Genomic DNA, 6,961 nt, shown 5'->3' with positions numbered 1-6,961 from the left:
TTTTTTTCGCTTAAATTGTTTTCAAGCAGCCTACGTTGGCAGCGTGGAAATATCCCCAGGTGGTCCGACAGAATACTTTTCGCTTTTGACACAGGTCTCAACATCAGCAAACCTTACCACACTTGTCTAGGTTGCACATACCATATTTTGCTTGGGAATTAATCATCCTTATCACGTGATTTTGGCATTCGTTCATAGCTACAGGTGAAAAAAGCGTCGTTGAATGCGGCTACAAGCCATCAAGCACGAAAGTGAACCTATTATTTGCACAGATTGTTCAGAAAGTGAATTTCCTCAAGCGTTCTGCTGAGCTGTCCAGGACACCCGTTCGGCTGTAGCACCCTTTCTGAGCCTAACTACCACACCACCCGAAGGTTGCACGAGGGCTGGGATACTGCCAGGTTGCCAAGCCTAGGCAGGAGAAGTCGAGAGGCAGAGGGCGGGTTCGAACCACAGACCTTCCGATCAGTAAATTCGCGCTTTAACCACTTCGGCTATCTCGCAACCAGGACACTCTAAGAAGGTACATCCGAATCAACCTTCCAACAGACGCAAGAACGGCGCTGTAAACTGCTTGACCGGAAGTACTGGTAGCATGTTTTGTTAGTAGTATACGCCATCAGACCGATTTGCGTGGCGGGAAAAAAGACTTTCTTAGACTCTTTGGATTTTGGCCTTTTTTGGATGTGATTCTAAGGTAATTAGTACCTGGAAAAAGAGTAGAATTTGAGTGCTGTCCATTGTTGGATTTATATATGGGTATTTATATATGGGTAAAAACTAGGCATATCAACCAACGGGCAAATATTTTTTCAAGTTGGACGGAGATATTCAGCCTAAAAAGCTCCAAAATTGAATGCGGAATAAAATACCGGATTTTTATGGAGGTTTTCCCATACGTATAGAGCGTAACACTGACTAGGTTCTGCATGCTCAGAGTTGTTCACTGACATACATCGCTCTTTTAATCGAACGAACGATAAACAAGCACGTTGTGAATAGCCTTGTGAGTAGCCAAAGCTATCGTCAGCATCACCATCATTGTGAGCTGTAACAACCGCGTACTCGTCGTACAGTGGTTGTAGCTGCCGCAGTTTCGTTCACCGGTGATTGGGGGGTGGGTAGCTGGGCATTGCAGGCGGGAGATGATAACTTGGTGCATAAATCTAGCACTGTGAGTGAGCTGTCAAGTGGTGAATTGAAAAAGGAGCTATGCATTGAAGGCAATGGCTTGGATGCACGAGCGCCGTAGAGGGCACGACTGAGCCATGTCTGACAATGTCTCTAACCATTGATGTGGACCGTCTCGGGGTCCCCATCCAGGAAGACGGCAGTGACCAGCGCAGCTGAGTTTGCTGGTAATGACTTTCGTACTTCGCTGCCAAGTCATTGTTTGGCCGCCTCTGGCGCTATCGTGGCACATCGGGCTTCATGCTGACTACCTTGTTACTGAATGACACAGGCTCACAGTTACACCCAACAGAAAATGGTCCATAGCCATCAGACACGATGATCATGGTGACAACATGAACGAGAATCGCATTGTACCACAGATGTTGCGCGAATTCCACTTGACACTACATCGGCGATACTAAAAACTAACCCTTTGACAGTTTAAAACATACAACAAACTGATATAGTGTTCCCATTTTAACTTTCCATTGAACTGTCGAGGAAAATTAATTTCGCACTATACAGACTGGACATGGTACGAAGCAAAATGCCTAACTTTGATTAAACTGTTGTTAGTAGGCTGGTAGTAGGAGTTGACCAAAAAGGCCCCTCGTTAGTCAACCGTGTGCACCCTGTTCGTGTATTAGGCATCACACCGATGGCGATCGACTTCCTCCCATCCAAGTGAGCATTTTCAACGCTCAGACATGTTTTTTTTCACCGAATCGTTGACTATATGGCTAGTTTCTTCCGTTCATTGCAGCAGCGTTCCTCAAACCTAGTTTTCTGAAGTTCCAATATCATGGTTTTTTCTCACGCCAGTAGTCCAGGCATGACGGCTCAAAAACCTAAGCTGCAGCAGGTGTGAGATGAGGCGCAATAAGTGGATAGTCATGACAGACCGCGCTGTCATACTGAACCGTGCGAGTTCACCTGGTTGCAACTCACTTGTCCCACACCAGACTAAAATCATCTGATATTGCAGGGATTAGTCTGAAACTTAACAGCTCAAGCTCAAGTGTGTCCCTTGGCTTGAGAAACTAACCTCACATTGCTACTCATAATTTAGTGACTGAATTGCGTGTGTATTTTGTTATCCGCTGGTCCTGTAACTGAAAATCAAGAACTTTTTACCAAGGTACTTTACCATTTTGTGTAATTGATACGCCGAGTCGTAACTTTTTTTTATAAGGAAGGCTCACCACGGCGCAGTTTCGGACCATTTTCAACATTGTGTTGTACCAGGCACGCTTTTGATACTTTATTGCTAAAATAAATTACAAAAGAGCTTTTATTCGGCAAAAAACAACAGAATAAAATAAGAAAGATCAGCACCTCCCCAGCATGGATGCCAGTTTATGTCCACATCACGCTCCTCGCTGCGTCCTGGCGCAATCGTTCTGGTGAGTCCATATCAAAGGAGAAAAAGCCGTACTCGAGTTTGGACCTCAGTACAGCTCATCAGCAGTGTATATCCTCGGTCACTTGGAGTTTCAACACGGGATATGCGAGTCGAGCGCATTACCACTACTCCACTAGTGTAGTTCGGGCTCATTTGAATTATCACGCCTGAACAAGCAAACGTGTTTACGCCTGAGTGATGACAGCTGTTTGTTGGGAACCTCGAATGACTGTCCCTCCAGTAAGAATGTCCCAGTCACAGTCCGTTGTAAGTGGGACACTTATGGATCACACACACACACACACCATTCCCAGTTTAAATAACCCTTCGTCCCTCAGTCATTTGTTCACTAATCTGTCTTTTCATGATTTCATTAGGCATGCCAATTACGGAACTGAGCACATTCATTTCATGGTTCAAGGAAACTCTACAACTCTACATCCAAGGCAATGCTAACGTCTGACCTGATGATGGTGTGTGTAGTTCGCATTTGAATTATCACGCCTGAACAAGCAAACGTGTTTACGCCTGAGTGATGACAGCTGTTTGTTGGGAACCTCGAATGACTGTCCCTCCAGTAAGAATGTCCCAGTCACAGTCTGTTGTAAGTGGGACACTTATGGATCACACACACACACACACCATTCCCAGTTTAAATAACCCTGCGTCCCTCAGTCATTTGTTCACTAATCTGCCTTTTCATGATTTCGTTAGGCATGCCAATTACGGAACTGAGCACATTCATTTCATGGTTCAAGGAAACTCTACAACTCTACATCCAAGGCAATGCTAACGTCTGACCTGATGATGGTGTATTGGAAATTCCACTGAACCTTTATGATAAGAAATTTTTTGCGCTCCTTCAAAGAGAGATTTAAAACCCTGATTGATTGTTTTTGGGCACTACGTTTTGGTGGCAGTCCATTCACCACAAGGTCGAAAGGAGAAACTTGAATATCAAGCCCACTTTGGAAAACAAAACAAATGAGGATTTTTCGTTCTTTGATATTTTGATGTAACAAAGTAAGGGGAACCTTACAAAGGTCAGTGGTTTCAAGTATATTTAGACAGAACACTCAGAAGTTAGCAGGCAGCTACGAAGTGGGAGTATATGGCCTAAATATTGCTCAACCAGGCCTGAGGAATTTGCACTGATGAGTAATTTCTGCCGAAAAGGAGTATACTGAAATACCACCATTTTCATACCAAGCGAAAAATAAGGCGTCCTTTTTTCAACACATTCCGTTGAAGTCGATGACATGAATGAGGAATTCCGTTTGGATTCGGCTGAGTCATCCATTAAAACCAACCTGATGAGCAAACCAGTGTATTTCGCAAATTTCTGGCAATGTGGATTCAATTTTGACGGAAACTGCGGACTTACTGTGTAGCCAGCCTACTATTATTCCCGCACCAGCAATCAAAGAGGCCTTACTACCAACGGCCAAATCAAATGAACTGGAAAAAATCCTAAACATCAAATAGCTAACTTCAATGTTTGTTTGTTCATGTGAGGCTCGGCCGGACGACCAGAAACTATTTTCAACACATACCTGAAACTACGCGTCCCGGCTTCCAAGAGAAAGTCCGTGCTAACACGACTTGTGGACGGAGGAATCCATGCAAATCTCTCTACAGCAGTTGCTTTTACCTGCGGTCTGGAGTAACAAAGATAACAAGGAATGTAATGCTAAAGACCGAAAAGGAGCTGTGACCCGCTGATTTCACAGGCCTCCTTTCAGAGTTCAAAAACTTCCAAACTTTGTTCATTGCTGCTCCGACCCTACGGGAATAACCCAACCACCACCCAGCACGAGGCATTATAGAGACTAACCGATCAAACCTAGTGAGCCCAGACATTTGACCCTGCCCAACTCAGTCCTACAAATCCCGTCTGGTCACATTGCTGTCACTCTTGATTGGATCCATTCGATTGAACAAAAGTCTGTCTACTGATTCTCTCAGATTGGCTAATGCGTATACAACAGCTGAACGGTGAGGTACCGAAACGAATTCCTTCGTTCAAAAGCATTTCCTCAGCCCAATTAAGTTTAACATTAAATATCTACTCTTGTGTGGGAGCTCAACTACTTATCTTGGCAGAACAGAATGACGACTCCAAATTGGAGTGGTTGAGTCACCCAGTAGGTACGCCAACGGTGTCCAAGGGTGGTAAATAGGGGTGGCACCACCAATGGCTAAGATCAGCCGAAGGTGCAACCCAAGAAATACATGATATATTCAATCGGTGGTGCATTCAAACAAATCGGTTTCAAAGATGACTTTGCAAATAGGCCTCCAATATCCAAAATATCCCGTTGTATTGGTTTTCAGAAGGCTTGTATGTAACAAACGGTATGTTTGGCTTGTATTCACGAACGTAATCAGTGGTAATAACGTTGCAAACCTGGCAGCCCTTGGCCACCGTTAGCCACCGGTGGCATTGTGTTTACTGGGCAGTGGTGCCAATGGAGAGTTGGAAAACGGCTGAACCAATCAAGTGTGCAGACAAAACACCAAGGGTAAACATGATCGCACAGTCCAACAGTGCTGCTGTCAACAGTCTCTCCTCATATGATTAAGAGTGAGTATGTTACGAATCCAACAACTGCAATAGCACCGCGCTACTACAGGGATAAACTGCATGCCTCTGAACAGTCATTTCTCCCAACGCTTGTTTAGTCGTTTGTATCCTTATTTGTTTGTTACGGGCCTGTTTTGATTCATGAAAAACTTTGTTGCTCTTTTCTGTCTTTAATTTGTTTCATAAGTTGTCTCATAGGCTGACAAAAAGCCATCCCGCAGACGGATGTATTTACCTGCGGTAACATGATAAGAAGTTCCATGGCTATAACGCCCTTTACGTCCGCCAGTGGAACAACATCATGTGATACAGTGTCAGTTCATAAACATTATCCATTTGAGGAATTAACTCGCCATAGTTCTGCAGTGGGGTAAACTGCACTTGTGATAGATTTACAGGTTCCAAATCAAACGTACCTCACAGTTACTTGGATTCACTGAAAAGCTGGAAATGCAGAAGGAGTAATTTCGTAGGAAGAATGAAATTCCCGTGTGACACGTCATCACTCAGATCTGGTCAAAACGCGATCACATGATCTGCATTCCGTGGTTGAAGGACGAGTGACACTAAATCTTGTCTAGGAAAAAGTCGTTCACACTGGTGACCAAACACAAGTGATCAAATGGTTGAGCGTTCGGTCACTGGCTGAAAGGGCGTGGCCTTAACACGCTCCACTGGGGTCTCATGAGATGCGCACCACTGGAAATTCACAGTAAGAATGGAACCACCGTCCGATGCTTCTCGAGTTTAAAAGAGTTGGCATGACATGCAGAAATAAACCTTTACTGCCCAGCACTTGTCCGTGCCGCTGGCTATTCGAACAATGAGATTGATTGCGCACCACAATTCACAGTAAGAATGGAACCACCGTCCGATGCTTCTCGAGTTTAAAAGAGTTGGCATGACATGCAGAAATAAACCTTTCTTTACCAGCACTTGTCCGTGCCGCTGGCTATTCGAACAGTGGGATTCATTTCTCGAAATCTACGGCATTTTCAGACTTGCCACTTCACAGTGTAGGATGTCTATGTATAATGTATATGCTCCTGTATTATCAAAAATCCTTTACCATGGCGATTTGTTTAAGTCAGCGAAATCTCAAGGTCAGTGAACACCGCCGACTGTGAAAAAGTTGACTCACATACAGTGAACGTAACTTCCAGGTATTTTTTCACAGGAACAAATTTCCTCAACATTCTGTAATCTAAATGGCCTATGGAGATGCAACATATGCGTAGGCGCATTCGTGCAAACAAATTTTGGTCGATGATACTTTGTTGCCAGTAAAAATTCCGTAGTGCACGCTAATTGTTTGCTAAACGTCGTGCACGTTTGCTGACAAAAACCAGAGTTTTTCATCATAGGTTGCGGATTATTCTGTAAAGACCTCGAGGTTTATCGATCTGAGGCGACGCACACCACTAACATGCGGCTAGGGGTACACGATGCCTAACTAACTAGCGCACCCATCCATCTGTAACGGAGAAAAGGCTCAAAATGGACGTCATTGAATGTTGAGATATATTGATCGTTTTGAAGCTTACATATGTCCTTCCGGGAGGCGCATTTTCTTCTTCGTGAGGAGTGTTCGTTTGGCCATTGAAGTCCTGAAATGAGAGGAAGATATTATTCAGGTTACCGAAATATCACCATAAGGTGGGCGGCCGACAACCAGGTAGAGATGCTCACCCCAAAATTCACTGCAGCGACTATGCTGTCGTAGATTCCTGTTCACACAATGCCATCTTCAGCGGTTATTTCGCATGCCTGTTTACTGCACCTCTCAAGAAATACGAGACTTA

At 44.3% G+C, this 6,961-nt stretch overlaps 1 protein-coding gene across 1 annotated transcript in view; it reads left to right on the top strand.

Moving 5' to 3' along the window:
* T265_10654 (hypothetical protein) overlaps positions 1–3,460 on the top strand; it is a gene marked incomplete at both ends in the record, with an annotated part of 31,200 nt that extends 27,740 nt beyond the window's left edge. The window contains one exon of the mRNA XM_009177099.1: positions 3,290–3,460. The remainder of the gene's footprint in view (positions 1–3,289) is intronic.
* Positions 3,461–6,961: the final 3,501 nt, after the last annotated feature.

Source organism: Opisthorchis viverrini, assembly GCF_000715545.1.
Source record: "Opisthorchis viverrini unplaced genomic scaffold opera_v5_389, whole genome shotgun sequence".
In the NCBI taxonomy this organism is placed as follows: domain Eukaryota; kingdom Metazoa; phylum Platyhelminthes; class Trematoda; order Opisthorchiida; family Opisthorchiidae; genus Opisthorchis; species Opisthorchis viverrini.
This window is presented reverse-complemented; position numbering and strand designations above follow the sequence as displayed.